The sequence below is a fragment of the Phyllostomus hastatus genome, unplaced genomic scaffold (assembly GCF_019186645.2).
Source record: "Phyllostomus hastatus isolate PE091 unplaced genomic scaffold, TTU_PhHast_1.1 phas_contig_468, whole genome shotgun sequence".
NCBI lineage: Eukaryota > Metazoa > Chordata > Mammalia > Chiroptera > Phyllostomidae > Phyllostomus > Phyllostomus hastatus.
In genome coordinates, this window is record NW_025333884.1 from 1,025,937 (window position 1) to 1,043,824 (window position 17,888).

Below are 17,888 nucleotides of genomic sequence, written 5' to 3' on the forward strand. Positions count from 1 at the left end.
AACGCAAATGGATTAAATGCTCCAATCAAAAGACATAGAATAGCTGAATGGATAAGAAAAAAATGACCCACATATCTGCTGTCTACAAGAGACCCACCTCAGGATAAAAGACCTACACAGGCTGAAAGTGAAGGGCTGGAAACAAAACTTCCATGCAAATGGACAGGAAAAAAAAGCCAGGGTAGCAATACTCATATCAGACAAAAGAGACTTCCAAAAAAAGTCCATAAAAAGAGACCCAGAAGGTCACGTCATTATACTCAAGGGAAGAATCCACCAAGAAGACATAAATATTGTAAATATATATGCACCCAACATAGGAGCACCCAAATACATAAAGAAAATCTTAGAGGACTTCAAGAAAGATATGGACAGCAACACAATTATAATGGGAGATTTTAACACCTCACTATCAAAAATGGACAGATCTTCCAAACAAAATATCAACAAAGATATTGTGTCATTGAACAATACCCTTGATGAAATGGGCTTTACTGATATATACAGAGCCCTCCATCCCAAAGAAGCTAAATATACATTCTTTTCAAATGTACACGGAACATTTTCAAAGATAGACCACATGATAGGACACAAAACAAGCCTCAAGAATTTCAAGAAAATTGAAATCATACCAAGCATTTTCTCAGACCACAAGGGACTGAAGCTAGAAACCAACCCCGAGGAAAAAAAAACAAAACACTCAAAATCATGGAGATTAAATAGCATGCTATTAAACAAGGAATGGGTCAAGAATGATATTAGGGAAGAAATCAAAAGGTTTCTGGAAACAAATGAAAACGAACTCACAACAACCCAAAACTTATGGGACACAGCCAAGGCAGTCCTGAGAGGGAAGTTCATAGCAATACAGGCCCACCTAAAAAGGTTAGAAACATTCCAAACAAACAACCTAACCCTACGTCTACAAGAACTCGAGGAACAACAACAAAGGCAGCCCAGAGCAAGCAGAAGGAAGGAAATAACCAAGATCAGAGCAGAATTAAATGACATAGAGACTAAAAGCACAATTCTAAGAATCAATGAATCCAAGAGCTGGTTCTTTGAAAATATAAACAAAATCAACATGCCTTTAAGCAGACTCATCAAGAAAAAAAGAGAGAAGACCCAATTAAACACAATCAGAAATGAAAGGGGAGAGATTACAACAGATACCACAGAAATACAAAGGATTGTAAGAAATCACTACAAAGAACTGTATGCCAAAAAATTTGAAAACCTAGATGAAATGGACAAATTTCTAGAAAAATATAATCTTCCAAAACTCAATGAAAAAGAAGCAGAAACCCTGAACAGACCAATAACAACAAAAGAAATTGAAGCAGTAATCAAAAAACTCCCAACACACAAAAGCCCGGAACCAGATGGTTTCACAGAATTCTACAAAGAGAATTCTACAAAGCATTCAAGGAAGAGCTAACCCCTATCCTTCACAGACTATTCCAAAAAATCCAAAAAGATGGGAGTCTCCCAAACTCTTTTTATGAGGCCAACATCATCCTAATCCCAAAACCAAATAAAGACACAACAAAGAAAGAAAACTTCAGGCCAATATCACTGATGAACATTGACGCTAAAATCCTCAACAAAATACTGGCAAACCGCATCCAACAATACATTAAAAAGATCATATACCATGACCAAGTGGGATTCATTCCAGGGATGCAAGGATGGTTCAATATTCGCAAGTCAGTAAATGTAATACATCACATAAACAAAAGCAAAGACAAAAACCGCATGATCATATCAATTGATGCAGAAAAAGCATTTGATAAGGTACAGCACCCATTCATGATAAAAACACTCGGCAAAGTGGGAATAGAGGGAGCATTCCTCAACATAATAAAGGCCATATATGAGAGACCTACAGCCAACATCATACGCAATGGGAAAAAATTAAAATCTTTTCCACTAAGATCAGGAACAAGACAAGGCTGTCCACTTTCACTACTTTAATTCAATATAGTACTGAAAGTTTTAGCCACAGTGATCAGACAAGAAAAAGACATAAAAGGCATCCAAATCAGAAAGGACGAAACAAAACTGTCGCTGTTTGCAGATGACATGATAGTGTACACAGAAAATCCTATAGACTCCACCAAAAAAACTGCTTGACCTAATAAATGAATTTGGCAAAACAGCAGGATACAAAGTCAATATCCAGAAATCAAAGGCATTTCTGTACATCATCAATGAAACAGCAGAAGCAGAAACCAAGAAAAAAAAATCCCATTTTAAACAGCAAAAAGAAAAATAAAATACCTAGGAATAAACCTAACCAAAGAGGTAAAAGACCTGTATTCAGAAAACTACACAACACTGAAGAAAGAAATCAAGGAAGACACAAACAAATGGAAACATATACCGTGTTCATGGATTGGAAGAATTAATATCATCAAAATGTCCATACTACCCAAAGCAATTTACACATTCAATGCAATTCCTATTAAAGTACCAATGGCATATTTCACAGACATAGAACAAACACTTAAAAAATTTATATGGAATTATAAACGACCCCAAATAGCTGCTGCAATTTTGAGAAAGAAGAGTAAAGTAGGAGGGATCACAATACCCGACACTAAACTATACTACAAGGCCACTGTAAACAAAACAGCCTGGTACTGGCATAAAAACGGGCACATAGACCAATAGAACAGAACAGAGAGCCCAGAAATAAGCCCAAGTCTCTATGGTCAATTAATATTTGACAAAGGAGGCAGCAACATAAAATGGAATAAAAATAGCCTGTTCGACAAATGGTGTTGGGAGAACTGGACAGCCAGGTGCAAAAAAAATGAAACTTGAGCACCAACTTACACCATATACAAAAATAAATTCAAGGTGAATAAAAGACTTAAATATAAAAGGTGACACCATTAAAGTCCTAGAGGAGAACGTAGGTAGGAAAATCTCAGATATTTCACACAGAAACTTTTTTACTGACTTGCCCCCTAGAGCAAGGGACATAAAGGAAAGAATAAACAAATGGGACCTCATCAAAATTAAAAGCTTCTGCACGGCTAAAGAAAACAGTATCAAAATTAAAAGAGAACCAACTGTATGGGAAAACATATTTGCCAATGACACCTCAGACAAGGGTTTAATCTCCAAAATATATAAAGAACTTACAAGACTGCACTCTAAGAAGACAAGGAATCCAATTAAAAAGTGGGCAAAGGACTTGAACAGACACTTCTCCAAGGAGGACATATAGAAAATCCAAAGACACATGAAACGATGTTCAATATCGCTAGCTATCAGAGAGATGCAAATTAAAACCACAATGAGATACCACTTCACACCAGACAGAATGGCCATCATAAACAAAGCAGCAAACAACAAGTGTTGGAGAGGTTGTGGAGAAATGGGATCCCTAGTGCACTGCTGGTGGGACTGCAGACTGATACAACCACTATGGAAAGCAGTATGAAACTTCCTCAGAAAACTAAAAAATGGATCTGCCTTTTGACCCTCTGATTCCACTGCTGGGACTCTATCCTAAGAATACTCAAACACCAATTCAAAAGAACCTATGCATCCCAATGTTCATAGCAGCACAATTTACAATAGCTAGATGCTGGAAGCAACCGAGATGCCCATCAGTAAATGAATGGATCAAAAAACTATGGTACATTTACACAATGGAATTCTATGCAGCAGAAAGAAAGAAGGAGCTCCTACCCTTTGCAACAGCATGGATGGAGCTGGAAAACATTATGCTAAGCGAAACAAGCCAGGCAGTGAAAGACAAATACCATACGATCTCACCTTTAACAAGAACCTAAATAACAAAACAAAGAAACAAGCAAAATATAACCAAAGACACTGAAATAGAGGCCAGGCTGGCAGTGCCCACAGAAGAGAGTAGAGGGAATTTAAAGGGACAGTGGGAAGGGTTCACAAGAACAAACTTAAAGGACACATGGTCATAAACTAAGGGGAGGGTGGTAATGGGAGGGAAGTGAGGAGGGGTGGGAGGGGGGACTGGATTGGGAGTAAAAAGGAGAAAACTGTATTTGAACAATGATTAAAATTAAAAAATATATATAAAAAAAGAAACTTAGTGAAGACCTCAGCAGCATAAAAAAGACCCAGTCAGAAATAAAGGATACACTAATTGAAATAAAGAACAATTTACAGGTAAACAACAGTAGAACTGGTGAAGACAAGAATTAAACCAATGATTTGGAACATAAGAAAACAAAAAACACCACACAGAACAACAAGAAAAAAGAATTTAAAAAAGTGAGGATAGTATAAACAGCCTCTGGGACAACTCTGACAGGGCCAACATTCTGCCCAAGGAGTGTCAGAAGAAGAGAAAGGGCAAGAAATTGGAAACCTGTAAAGGTTCTGTAAAATAGTGAAAGAAAACTTCCCTAATTTAGTAAAGGAAGTGGACATGCAAGTCCAGGAAGCACAGAGAGTCCCAATTATGATGGATGCACAGAGGCCCACTCCAAGATACATCATAGTTAAAATGCCAAAGGTTAAAGACAGAGAGACTCTTGAAAGCAAGAGAAAAGAAGTTAGTTACCAGAAGGTTGCCAGATGGGAGGGGAGAGGAGAGAATGGGTGAAGAGGTGAGGGGATTAAGGAGTACAAATAGGCCCTGGCTGGTGTAGCTCAGTGGATTAAGTGTAGGCCTGCAAACCAAAGGGTCACCGGTTCAATTCCCAGTCAGAGCACATGCCTGGGTTGTGGGCCAGGTCCCCAGTAGGGGATTTGTGAAAGGCAACCACATATTGATGTTTCTCTCCCTCTCTTTCTCCCTACCTTCCCCTCTCTCTAAAAATAAATAAATAAATAAAATCTTTAAAAATAAATAAATAAAATATCACCAAACATGATGATAGATGAATAAAATTTCCAACCTGAGGGAAAAAAAAGATGAAGAAAAATGAACTGAGCCTCAAAGCCCTTTGAGACACCATCAAATAAGGCAACACACACACATCATGGGAGCACTAGAAGGCAAAGAGGAAAGGGCAGAAATAAGATCAATTTGGGGAGTGCTGCCCACTTAACAATGTTAAAAGTCTCCTTATTGCCCTGCCTGGCATAGCTCAGTGGATTGAGCACGGGCTGTGAACCAAAGCATCACAGGTTCAATTCCCAGTCAGGGCACATGCCTGGGTTGCAGGCCATGTCCCCAGTGGGAGCCACGTGAGAGGCAACCACACATTGGTGTTTCTCTCTCTCTCTTTCTCCCTCCCTTCCCCTCTCTAAAAATAAATAAATAAAATCTTTAAAAAAAAAGTCTCCTTATCCATAAACACAGGACATCTTTCATTGATTTAGGTCTTCTTCAATTTCTTTCTACAATGTTCCGTATACATCAAACAGGTGGATTTTGTGGTATGTAAATTATACTTTCAATGAAGCAAGCGTAATGAACGAGAGTGAAGGGAAGTTTCTCAGATGCTAACACTGGATCCCACCATCTGGGCCACAACCCAGTCAGCAGGAGAGATGCACACTGAGTTTTTCTCTTCCAAGGATTGCATGTTCTTGATACTAATCAGAAAGCCCTAGACATCTATCCTGGAGTTAATCTACACCCGTGTTTACTTCTTGCATCAACCTCATGAATTTTCACAACTGGATTTTTCCATCACTCTAAGAGAGCCAGGGGACACCGCCTCTTCTTGTGGCTACAAGCCTGCCTCCCACCGCCCTGCTTATTCCCAGTGGGCCTGTGTGGGGTGCGATGTCCTCCCTGCCCCCGGTGGCTGGCTGGTAATGCATGTGGTTAGATAACTGCTCTCAGTCTCAGCTGTGCAGTGCTGGGCGCTGTGTGTTCAGTCATCTCACACTGTTTAATTGGGGTTTTCCCTCCAGCACCAGTGGGGTGAACAAGTGGTGGTCAGAGCAACATGGCTATTTCCTTCAGGATCCTACCAGGACTATTGAAAGAGTGGGGTTGATGGTCCACTTCTTTGGCAACCTGCAGACCTCTGCCCTCCTCAAAGTGTTAGGAATCAGCCATGACTCTCACTGTTTCTGCTCCCAGACCCCACACTGAAAAAAGAAGAAAAAACCCCTACCTTCTTTCTCCCCCTCCACCCCCTGCCTCCATCTCTATCTCTAGACTATATGTCTACTTCTGCCTCCCAGACTTGGCATAAATTTCTCAGTGATTCCAGATTATTTTTAGTACTCAAAAGTGCTAGGAAAAGATTCATTAGAAATCTTGGCTTAATGGAGTTTCTGCCTGCTTGATTTGGGGAGGGGGTATAAAAATGCTAGCAGTTTCTTAATATTCTATTTGATTATTTTAGGAGGGAAATATACAAAATTTTAGTGTGCTATACAAATATTATGGGTTGACATGAATTTCAAAACTGAATTATCAAAGTCTGTTTATGGTGGGCTTTCCACATTAGTTACTGTTGTTATGGGAGCAAAAAGCTACCTCTGTAGAAGAAAGTGAAGATAAAATATGCAAAACTGGAAAGCTAATCCTATACTGTTAGCTTGCTTCCTTTTTGCCATTTCCCCTTGGCAAATGCATGTGCCCCTGACACATGCCTGTCTTCAAGGGAAAGCCTTGTTCGTTTGTTAACTGCTACCTGTCTCACACAAGAAATGAGATGTCTTGGTTGCATGCCTGAGCTGGAGTCAGTTCCATCGCTGACATTCGAGTGGCTGGGATCTGGCTCAGCCTCCATTTTCTCTCTCCACTGCACCAGCATTGCTCCTTCCTGCTCCACACCAACCACACCAGTCCTCCCAGGAGCGCCTCTAGTTATTTCTCCTCTTCAAAGGAGCTAGCAGCCTCATAATGTAAGAAAGAGAAAAGGGGGTTAGTGGAGAGGAACAGGAGAGGAAGAGGAGGTGGTGGGGAGGGTGGTAGGAAGGAGAGAAAGGAGTGGGGATGGAAGGGTAGGAGGATGGAGAGAGCAAGGGAGATGGGGAGAGGGAGGGAAGCAGAAAGAGGAGAGGGAGGGAGGGAAACAGGAAGGGAACAGGGAGAACGAGCAGCAGTGTTAATGTGGCACCCAACACTGTGGTAAGAACTTGACCTCGGAGAGTCTCACCGCAGTCCTGGTGGAAGGACAAACAAGTCACCACTTCCCACAGAAGACAGAAAAAGCTCAGACAAAGTTAAGCATATTGCCCAGGATGTGACAGCTGCTAAAAGGGAGGGATGAGAATCAGACGTGGGAGTGGCAGCACCTGGCACGTAGCCGACAATAAATATTGCTGATTGAAAAAATGTACGCATCATCTCAAGGGTTATTAAAATACTATACTGGTACATGTTAAGTAACTCCTCTTTACCAATAAAGATCCTCAAAACAGAAACAAAATACTTCTTTAACTTGTTTGGAAATATATTTTCCAAATCAACAGCCAATGTCATAATTAATACTACCACTAACACATGGTAGTATTAAAGCAAAATCAATGAATGATCAAGCTCCTAAAGCAGAGGTACCACCTTTAGGAAATTTGGCGTGATTCACTGGGACAGAATACAGGAGCAAATGCATAAACGTTCAAAGGGAAGATAAAATATTAGGGATGTGTTTGGTTAGTTTTTAACATTTAATATTATGTCAACATCATGTTAACTTTAGCACAATGTTCTTTTCAGAGAGGCGTGATCTCATCATCACCATATCTCTTTTTCCCTCTAACTTCTATTTTTAATTTACCTTAACTATATTTTTTATATACTTACCTGTCCAGTTTTGGCTAGCTGGCTTAAAGCTCCCGGAGAGCAAAGAATGCCGGATTGCTGTGTGGGTATTTGGGGCTGAGTAGTAGGGAAGTTTACACCTGTCGACCCCGAGAAAGAAAAAAACCTGCTAAGAAGGACTCCTGGTGGCTAATGGGGCTCAAATTTACAGAGTCTAATAGGCATTGGAAACAGGGGCCTCTAATTCCCTCTGTGCTTCAGGGTAAAGCAGCCCTGAGCTGCCTGCCTCCTGCACTGTGTCTGCCAGCTGAACTGACCCTTATAAAAGAGCTCCTGGGATCCTAAATCCATCAATGGGCTAAAGACCTGCCAAAGCCAATTGGGGCTGCACAGGCATATCCTCATTTTCATCTCCACTGACCAATCAGAGCAGCTCCATTATGACCAACTGCGATAGTTCTTTTAGGCCAATCACACTGAGGATTTGGAGTTCTCATTTGCATAGAAATGAACCAATTAGGGGCCAGAGGCAGGCACTCTTCTTTGTACTTCAACTTGACCTCAACAGAGTGCACTTTGAGTTTCCATCAAAGGCTGTGGTTCCCCAGCTGCAGCTGTGACACTAGAGCCACCTCACCAGCCTCTCCTGGGCCACTTCCGCTGAGCTGTCCCACAATTGAGCTGTATCATATTGAGCTGTTTCCACTGAATCAAGTCTCCTTCCTCCCCACTGCACCCCAACTGGGGACTCCCTTTGGAGTTAAATTGGCAGCAACAAGCTTTGGTTGACAAGCCTAATAAGGAAATGGACGAGTGCTATATTCTGGAGTGCAGAGGAGGCAATAAACACTATTCTTTTTTTTTTCTTTTTAAACATCAATGTGCGGTTGCTGGGGCCCGTGGCCTGCAACCCAGGCATGTGCCCTGACTGGGAATCAAACCTGCCACACTTTGGTCCGCAGCCCACGCTCAATCCACTGAGCTAGCCAGCCAGGGCCAATAAACACTATTCTTGTAGGTACTAGACATTTTGACAAATTCTAAGAGCACAAACAATTAAATTCTCCAGGTTTTTCTTTTTCTATTACTAAACAGTGTGCAAGGGACAGGTCTCATCCCAACCCCCATGCTGAGGCCCAGGGGGCATCAGTCAGCATTACATCTAGTCGGGGTGTGGTTTTGACACGTGCTCATCTGAGACGGGGTGATCCGTCACTCCAAGCAAACTCTGCTCCCTCTCACAGGATCTGTGACTCTCAAGGATTCTAAGCCATCTACTGTTTCCCCCCTAGTTTTTTAAAATAGACTTTACTTTTCAGAGAAGTTTTAAGGTCACAGCAAAATCGAGGGAAAGGGACAGAGATTTCCCATGTGCTCCCTGCCCCCACACACGCGTAGCAACCCCCCCCCCACCCCCCCATCAATAGCGTCCTGCACTGGAGCGACCATGAGTTAACAAACGATGAGCCTGCGCTTACTCATTACTGCCCCCCAGAGTCCACAGTGCGCACCAGAGCTTACTCTTGCACATTCTAGGGTTTGGACAAATGAATAAGGACATGTGTTCATCCCCTTAAATCTTAGTGGCCTTTCTCCTTATAATCCCTCTTTCCGAAATTTGATTTAAATTTTTTTTAAACACACAGGAAAGTTTAATGAACAGAACAACGCAAACCCACATCCTCTCCACCCAGATTCAACAATTGTTAACTTTTTGCCACATTGGCTTCCTCTCTCTCCCCCTCCCCCCACTTGCGCTACTGACAAACCTTTTAAAAGAAGTTTCAGACATCATGACCTTTCACCCCTGAACATTTCGACATGCATCCTCCAAGAATAAGGACAATCTTCTCTGCAGCCACAATACCATTACCATACATAAGAAACTTAGGTCTCTAGAAATCCAAATCGGTATACATTCTTCACTAAAGTGAGAGTCTCACTTTCACTAGTTTAACAACAATACGGTTGGTACTTGTGTGAAAATCAATAAACCTCATTTACAATGAGGTCAGGAGGCCAGCAGGGGGAGCTCTCACCACCGCAGTCCAATTACAGACCCCAGAGGAAGTAGTGTCAATTACCAGCCAGAACAGGGAGAAACAGGTGGATACTATAGACTGCTCCAGCAAGAGGAGGGAAGATTTCCTTCTTTGCCCGCCACTCAGCCAATGAGAAACCATCACCACCCTGAACTCTCCCTTTCCTCCACCGGACTTTCTTTCAAAACAACCTCTTCCCACGTCCTCCTTTTTCTCTGTAGAGTAAGGATCCTCTCTTTTGCTTGCTGGACTTACCCCTGGTTTTGCTGTAGTTTGCTTGTCCCCAATTGCAATTTCTCTGCTATTCCCAAACAAACCCATTTCTTAAAGTGGACACTTGGCAATTAGTGTGCTATCCTTGATAACAAGCCACTTTCATTAGCATTGCAAAAAATAAAATGGAGAAGGCAAAAATATCATAATCATCAAATTAAAATAACAAAAAGTTAATAACGGTTCCATAATATCACGTGTGTTCTAATTCAAACATCCCCAATTGTCCCACAAATGTCTTTTGAAGCTTTTATGCTAATCCTCACCTGAGGACATATTTATTAATTTTAGACAAAGAGAGAAACAGCTATTGGTTGCCTCCCATACCTACCCCAGGTGGAGATCAAACCTGCCACCTAGCTGTACATTCTGACCAGGGATCGAACCCACAACCCTTCAGTGCATGGGACAACGCTCCAACCAACTGAGCAAACTGGCTGGTGCTGAAGCTTATGTCTTTTTTCAAAGGCAGCTAATTCTGTTAGGTAACAGCTAGGAATGAGCGGCCCAAGGGGATATGAAGGCAGGGCCCCAGCCATTACGATCTAACACAGAACTTCACACAGGAGACTAGAAGCAAGGAAAGACATGTCTCACCAATTCGCTCAGCAGTCCTGAGCTCAGTTTGACAAGATTGCCGGGGAGTCCTGAGCATCACAAGCAAAATAGTGCAGGAGGGGAGGGGTCCTTGAGACTGTGCAGAGGGAAGTGGGGCTTCTCTAACAATCTCACTAAGACTGTGGGGTGTCCTGAACATGACAAGCAGGAATAGAACAGGAAGAGAGTGGGGGTTCTTGAGATTCAATGCTGGGAAAGGGACCCTCTATAACAATTTCACTAAGACAAAGAGCCTTTACTAATTTAGAAAGAAAGCCTTGGTAGCTGTACACTATTCCCAAGATTTAGAAGGGGGAGAAGGAGGGGAACCTCTGGAAGCCAGCCGAGGTATATAATCCCGAACCCCAATAGCTGGCATTCTTAGATCAGCTGAGTGCCCACTTGTAGCCTCGGTGCAAGTGTATAGAACAAGCCTGCTAACAACTTTCTTTCCTCTATACTTAGACTGGTGGGTGCCTGCTTGCAGCTTCGTACCATGTGATTCGTAAATAAACTTGCTGTCTCATTTCCACTACACGTTTGTCTCTCGCTTGCATTTGTGTCTTGTGAGCAAGACAAGGAACGAGGAGGAGAAGGGGGGCCTCCTGACTCGGTTCTCTCTCCCCTCCGCAATGGTTCCATGCCCCATATTTGGTTATGTCTACTTAGTTTAATTTATAGCTTATCATTTTCCTGGGCAAGGCTTGGGCAAAAGGGCACATTTTAGCATGTCCCAAACATCACACATGCACATACACACACACACAATTAAAATCACCTGGGAGTATCTGTCACTCATGACCTGGCACTCAACAGTGGTACAGTATGTGAGCAGAGAGGGCCATGGTGGACTCATTTATGTCACACGAAGCCGGGAGGTCATGGAGAAGTCTGTCTCCCACATGTTCCACTAAACACATTTCTGCATGAACTTTTTTTTATTGCTGATTGTAGAGAGAGGGGAAGGAGAGAGACAAAGAGAGAAAGCAATTGGTTGTTCCATTTATTTACACATTCGTTGGTTGATTCTTGTATGTGCCCTGACCAGGGATTGAACTGACAACCTTGGGGTAGCAGGATGACACTCTACCAACTGAGCTATCTGGCCAGGGCCTCTTTTGAATTTGTCAGCCATGCCTGAACTAATTTCTTCCCCATTAAGGCAACCAGACCCTCTACCTTCCTCACTTTGAAACCCAACCCATTTCGCCACCCAGCATCCTTCGAGTGCCTGTTGAACTCAACCGATCCTTACTAACTCAGCCAGAATCCTTCACTTACACAAGCAGGATTGAACTGAGGCAGCACGCACAGCCTGGACCTTTACAAACCCTGCCTTTCTTTGCTATTTGGGTTTCTGCCTGAATCAGTGCTTCCCAGAGAGCTGTTCTTTTGGATCGCAAATAAACGCTTGTTGCCTCTCCCCATGGCCTTTTATTTTTCGGTTAACAAGTATAATCCAGAACCCGAGGCATCCACTCTTGTGTCTAACCACAGTCAGGCCTCAGAGAGGTGCTTCTCCACCCGCCTTGCCCTCTGTCCTTGAAACAAACACTGCAAAGCCTTGTGAGCGGGACCATTGTCAAAGTCAGGGGTGAACACTCTGTCAAGCGTTGGAGGATGGGAAGGACGTGAGTGGTAGAAGCAAAACGGACATTTTTCTCTCAGACAAAATAATGTCAAAGGTTATTACATAATGAAATCTTGTTTCCGCAATGAAAAGCATCTTTCCATTTTTTTTCTTATTCTCGCCCAAGGATATGCCCATTAATTCTAGAGAGAAGGGAAGGGAGGGATAAGGAGAGGGAGAAAAACATGGATGTGAGAGAGAAACCTCGATAGGTTACCTCTCGTACACACCCCAACTGGGAACTGAACCCGCATCCCAGGCGTGTGCCCTGACCGGGAATCAAACCCACAACCTTTCAGTTTATGGGATGACGCTCCTCCCAACTGAGCCACGCTGGCCAAGACCCAACACTTGGGCTTTTGGGTTTTGGGGGGATGGAGGGGGGTTGGTGGAACCTTAAGGGTTTTCTGTGTCACCTTCTCACCTTCCCCAGGGTTTGCTGCTTTGTTGTTACTGTTCACCGTTTTTGATGGTTTGATCGTCATAGGCCGTCTCTGTGCCAAGGACCAACCTTAAAGTCTTCTCAGGTTTACTCTGAGCCTGTCCCTGGTCATGCCAATCACTTTCTAATTTCCCCCATATATGTGACAGTCTTCCAGTGTTCTAGTCTCTCGTGTCTGGCTCCCCAAAGGGAAGAAGCAAAAGTGAGTGGGGGAGAAAAGGCATCAGCTCTTCGTTATCAGCTGGAGGAAGACGGGCTGGCAACAACGAGGGAGAGACACCAGCCGTGGCTGCCCACTTTCTTGTCTGCACCTCTGATCCGAAGCAGCAACCAGAGCCCAGATCCCTGACATTGGGGCACAGAGTGCCCACTGCCCACTGTGGCTCCTGCAAGCTGATCCAGAGCACGCAGAGCCACCTGCCAGGGGGCCGGGGTTGAAGGATGAGTAACTGTGTGTCTGCTGTGCTGAGAGCCAAAACTGACCTAAACTAACTACACTTCAGGTCCAGGTCTTTCCCTGGAAGTTGCAACCTTCGACAGACTCCAGAGTTCGTTATAGTCAGACAGATTCTGCCAGTGCAATGGCCCACTAGGTGGGGAGATGGATTCCTGTGCTTCCTGTTCTGCCACCACCCCCATCTGCCGTATTTCTTTAACTGAGTAGCTTAGATCAATAGTTCCAACTACCACGTTAAAGGGAACTCATGGGGTAAAGGGTCGTGTTAAATGGTACCACAGGGACACAGGGAGCAAAATCCAGACTGTGGCTTTGTCCAAAATTATTTTTAGAAGAAAAAAAAAAGAGAGGAAGCTATAGTTTTAAAGACTTAACCACAAAACCAAGTGTAATGTATAGATCTCACTTGGATCCTAATTTTAAAAACTAACCCTGGCTGGTGTGGCTCAGTGGATTGAACACCAGCCTGCAAACTAAAGGGTCACTGGTTCAATTCCCAGTCAGGGCACATACCTGGGTTGCAGACCAGGTTCCCAGTAGGGGGTGTGTAAGAGGCAAGCACACACTGATGTTTCTTTCCCTCTCTTCCTCCCTTCCCCTCTCTAAAAGTAAATAAGTAAAATATTTTAAAATAAAAACCAGGAAAATAATTGTATGAGGCAGGTAAGAAAATCTATTCATTGACTGACTATTTAACCATATTAAGTATTTTTAATTCGACTAGATATAAGAACTGAGACCATGTATTTCAACATGACTTAAGGGTTTGTCCCAAGAAAGTCTTGCCTAGAAGAGTACATCCATAAAACAATGAAGAATTCATTATTTGGTCAAGGAAATTCCTGCAAACCAGTTAATCTGGGCAAGCAGTTTGTTTACCTGGGCAAACAGCTCTTCTCTCAGGATAATGGATGGCTCACCTGGGCAAAAAGTTCACTCATCAGACAACAGTTTGTACATCAAGACTAGTTTCAACGCCCGCATTTCCTCGTGTTCACCAATCCTAAATTATTGTGTCATAATCCTTGCCCAGTCCTAGCCAATTTGTTGCTTTGAAAATCTCACCTCAGCCCTGGCTGGTGTTGTTCAGTGGACTGAGGGCAGGCCTGCAAACCAAAGGGTCACTGATTCAATTCCCAGTCAGGGCACGTGCCTGGGTTGCAGGCCAGGTCCCCAGTAGGGAGCGCTCGAGAGGCACTCGCACACTGGTGTTACCCTCCCTGTCTTCCTCCCTCCCTTCTCCTCTAAAAATAATTAAATAAAATCTTAAAAAAGAAAAACCCACCTCAAATTGTCCAATTTAATTTTCCCCTTGGTGGCCCTGGGGAGACTCTGCAGGTCTTTGTGAGTCAACTGTTACCAGGTATAGAATAGCTTTGTGACATGTTTTTTTTTTTTAAGTGAAGCTTATCTTTTTGAAAAATATGTACAAATTAAAGGAAATAAATTCTGCGATGTGCTTCAATGGGACATGAGATGGAGGGTAGGTGGGGGCACAGAAGAAATGAAACTGACTTACAGTGACAGGTGTCGAAGCTCACGGGTAGCACCTGGGGCTTCCTGCACTGCTCTCGTCTCCTCATGCACGTTTCCGTTGTGCACAATAAGAGGGGCTTTCTCGGTAGACCACTCAGACCGCATTCTTGGAGCCCTACTTGGTCTTCCTCCCTTCCTCTGCCAGGCTACATGCAATCCGTTAGCAGATCCTCCTTTCGGACGTCCCCCAGAATCCGACCGTTGCCCACTACCCCCACTGCGGCCTCCCTGGTCCAGCTCCACTGCTTCCCGCCTCGATTACTGAACAATCCAATTCTCTCTGTGCTTCGAACTTTGCTGTTCTCTTTCCAACACAACAGCTAAGATGACCCTTTTTTAAAATGAGCCTAAACCCTCTTCTCGGAACCTGGCCATGGCTCTCCCCTCACTCAGAATCAAAGTTCTCTCAGAGGCCTGCAAGGTCCTACGCTCTCTATGCCACCGGGACCTTTCCCGGAATTCCTCTCCTAATGCACATCCCCGGGTCCCTTCTGCTCCAGACACACAGCCCCTCCGGTTCCACCAACTCACCTGCACGCTCTCACCGGAGGACCTTTGCATTTGCTGGCACCTCTGTTTGTGGTGCCACCTCCTGCAGGTTTTTACCCAAATGTTCCCTTCTCAATGAGGCCTTCTCTCAACACCCTCTTTAAAAGTGCAACCTCGGGCCCTGGCCAGGTAGCTCAGTGTATAAGAGTATCATTCTGATACACCAAGGTTGTGGGTTCGATCTCCAGTCAGGGCACTTAGAAGAATCAACCAGACAGACTCATGGATACAGAGATAAACGGAGAGCGGACAGAGGGCAAGGGGCTGGGGGCTGGGTGAGAAGGTTGAAGAGATTAAGCAAATAAAAAATTAAGAAAGACTCCTGGACACAGACAACAGTTGATGACCAGAGGGAAAGGGGAGAAAGGGATGGGGGGTGAAGAAGAGGGCAAAGGGGGGATAAACGGTGATGGAAGGAGACTTGACTTGAGGCGGTGAACAGCATATACAGGTGATGTAGAAGTATCTACTTGAAACCTCCATAATTTTATTAACCAAAGCTCACCAATACATTTAACTTTAAAAGAATCACCATGAATGCATAAATAAGTGGAACAAACGTGCAACCATCCTCCCCTACCCAGGCACACCCTCTTCCCCGCCGTTTTCCCTCCTTTGTACTATCACCATCCTGTTTCTAACATTCCTTGTCTCACTCTTTAGGATAAACAAGCTGTCTGTCCCGTGCCCTGCTACAGCCCCAGTGACGAGAACAGTGCCTGGAACAGAACAGGAGCTCAGTGAACAGTTGTCCAATGACTTTGTCACCATTGTCTTCCATGCAGCCTCTGCGGCCATGAAACTATTTACTTGTCCAGGCTTCACATTCGGGTGTTAGGTCCAGACAGCATCACGAGGAAGGAAGACCTTGGATGTTTAAACTATTACTACCTTAAGGGAAGAGAGAGGCAGGGCCCCGCCCAGCAGCCCCCAGTGGTCCCTGAAATGATGGTGGTGGGGCAGGGCTCTGTGAAGGATGCCTCTGGGGTGGGACCTGTCCTTCAGACAGTGACCTTGCCCATACACGATCCAGCGTGCTCCGAGGCTGGAAAAGATGTTCAGTTTCCTAGGAACCCAGGAAACACAAAGTAAAACAGCAAGTTACCTGGGCAGCTTTACAAACAAAGGAAAGACATAGCCAGCAATAAGCAAACTTTGTTCAAGACACACTTTCAACACAGCGTTTGATTTTCTGGGTGTGTCTCAAGATCGATGACTCAGATTTCTGATTTCTTTAAAAACAGCAAAATAATTATGCCATGGAATCAAAAATACCAGTATGCAGTTTGAAAACAATGTTCGGTAGGACCCACGAAGACTAAACTAAGTGTGCGGGATGGCCTCCCAATCCCACATCTGTGTGCACACCCGAAAAAGAGGCTCACCGGCATCCATGTTGCAGGTTCCCTCTCTCGCCACAAGGTGGCTCTGTCCCCTCCCTCCAGTCCGACCAGGTCCTCTGGGAAAACCAGCCGGAGTCGCCACTGCCCACTCGGAAATGTCGCTGGAGAAAGAAGATTGCGCGCTCCGGAACCGAGAGGTGGGCGTAGCATAAGAACGCTGGGTAACGACGCTGGCCTCGGGAGAGTGTAGCCCTTTCGTCCACCTCAGTGGTGGAGCGCCGTCCTGTAACAGAAGGGTTTTGGGTTTGATTCTGGTCAGGGCACAGACCTGGGTTGCGGGTTTGATTTCCCGTCCAGCCAATTACAATCTCTGGCCCGTCCAGCCAATTACAATCTCTGGCCCCCATGCGTATGGGAGGCAGCCAATCAACGTTTCCCTCACCCTCTCTTCTCTCTCCTTCTTCCTCTCTCTAAAAGCAATGAAGAGATGAGGATAAAACAAAACAAAACAAAACAAAACAGTGTAAGCTTGAACACTGGACCCCAGCTGTCATTTCCTAGCTGTGTGGCGTTGGGAGTGCTCCTTAACTGTCTGTGCCTCAGCATCCTTATTCGCACAGTGGAAATAACAGTGGTGCCCACCTCATGGTGTGGTTGCTGCTGGTGGTGCTGTTGTTGTTAGTGGTGAGTTGATCCTCAGAGGCTTAGGACGTCACCTGGCCCAGAAGAGAGCTCAGACCCAGTCTGGCTCTTGTTCTTTTCCAGGATGTGACAGCTGACACACAGCCACCACGGCCCCTGCTGGCCCAGGTCTGTGGCCTAGAGTTTCACGGGTCTTTCTGTGGGTACCACAGCTGTGTCCCTCGACGTGGAAGATAGAATAATGCCCCCCACCCACCAAAGATTTTCATATCCTAATGCCCAGACCCTGTGATTAGGTTACCTTGCATGGCAAAGGGACCTCGAAGGTGTGATTAAGTTGAGGATAATGAGACCAAGAGACTACCCTGGGTTAGCAGGAAAGGTCCAACGTAGTCACCTGGGTCCTTACAAGAGGAAGGCAGGAGGACCAGAGAGAAGGTGTGACGTGGAGCAGGTCAGAGCGAGGTGGCCAGGAGCCAAGGAATGCAGGCAGCTTAGGGAAGCTGGGAAAGGCCAGGAGCAGTTCTCCCCTGGAGCCTCTACAAGGTACACAGCCTTTGATGTGAGCCCTGTGAGACCTATTTCAATTCTGACCTCCAGAACTGTAAGATAGGAAAACTATGTTGCTTTGACCACTATGTTTGTGGCAATTTGTTACAGCAGCAATTGGAAACTAACACTCTCAACTTCAGGCCATGTCTGGGCCACTTC

The 17,888-nt window shown here is 44.5% G+C and overlaps 1 long non-coding RNA gene across 2 annotated transcripts in view; it reads right to left on the reverse strand.

Annotated features, from left to right (window-relative positions):
- Nucleotides 1–17,888, reverse strand: part of LOC123823029 — a 33,861-nt gene that overhangs the window by 11,281 nt on the left and 4,692 nt on the right. For both annotated transcript variants that reach the window (XR_006786465.1, XR_006786466.1), the window contains one exon: nucleotides 16,578–16,818. This is a non-coding gene — a long non-coding RNA (uncharacterized LOC123823029). The remainder of the gene's footprint in view (nucleotides 1–16,577; nucleotides 16,819–17,888) is intronic.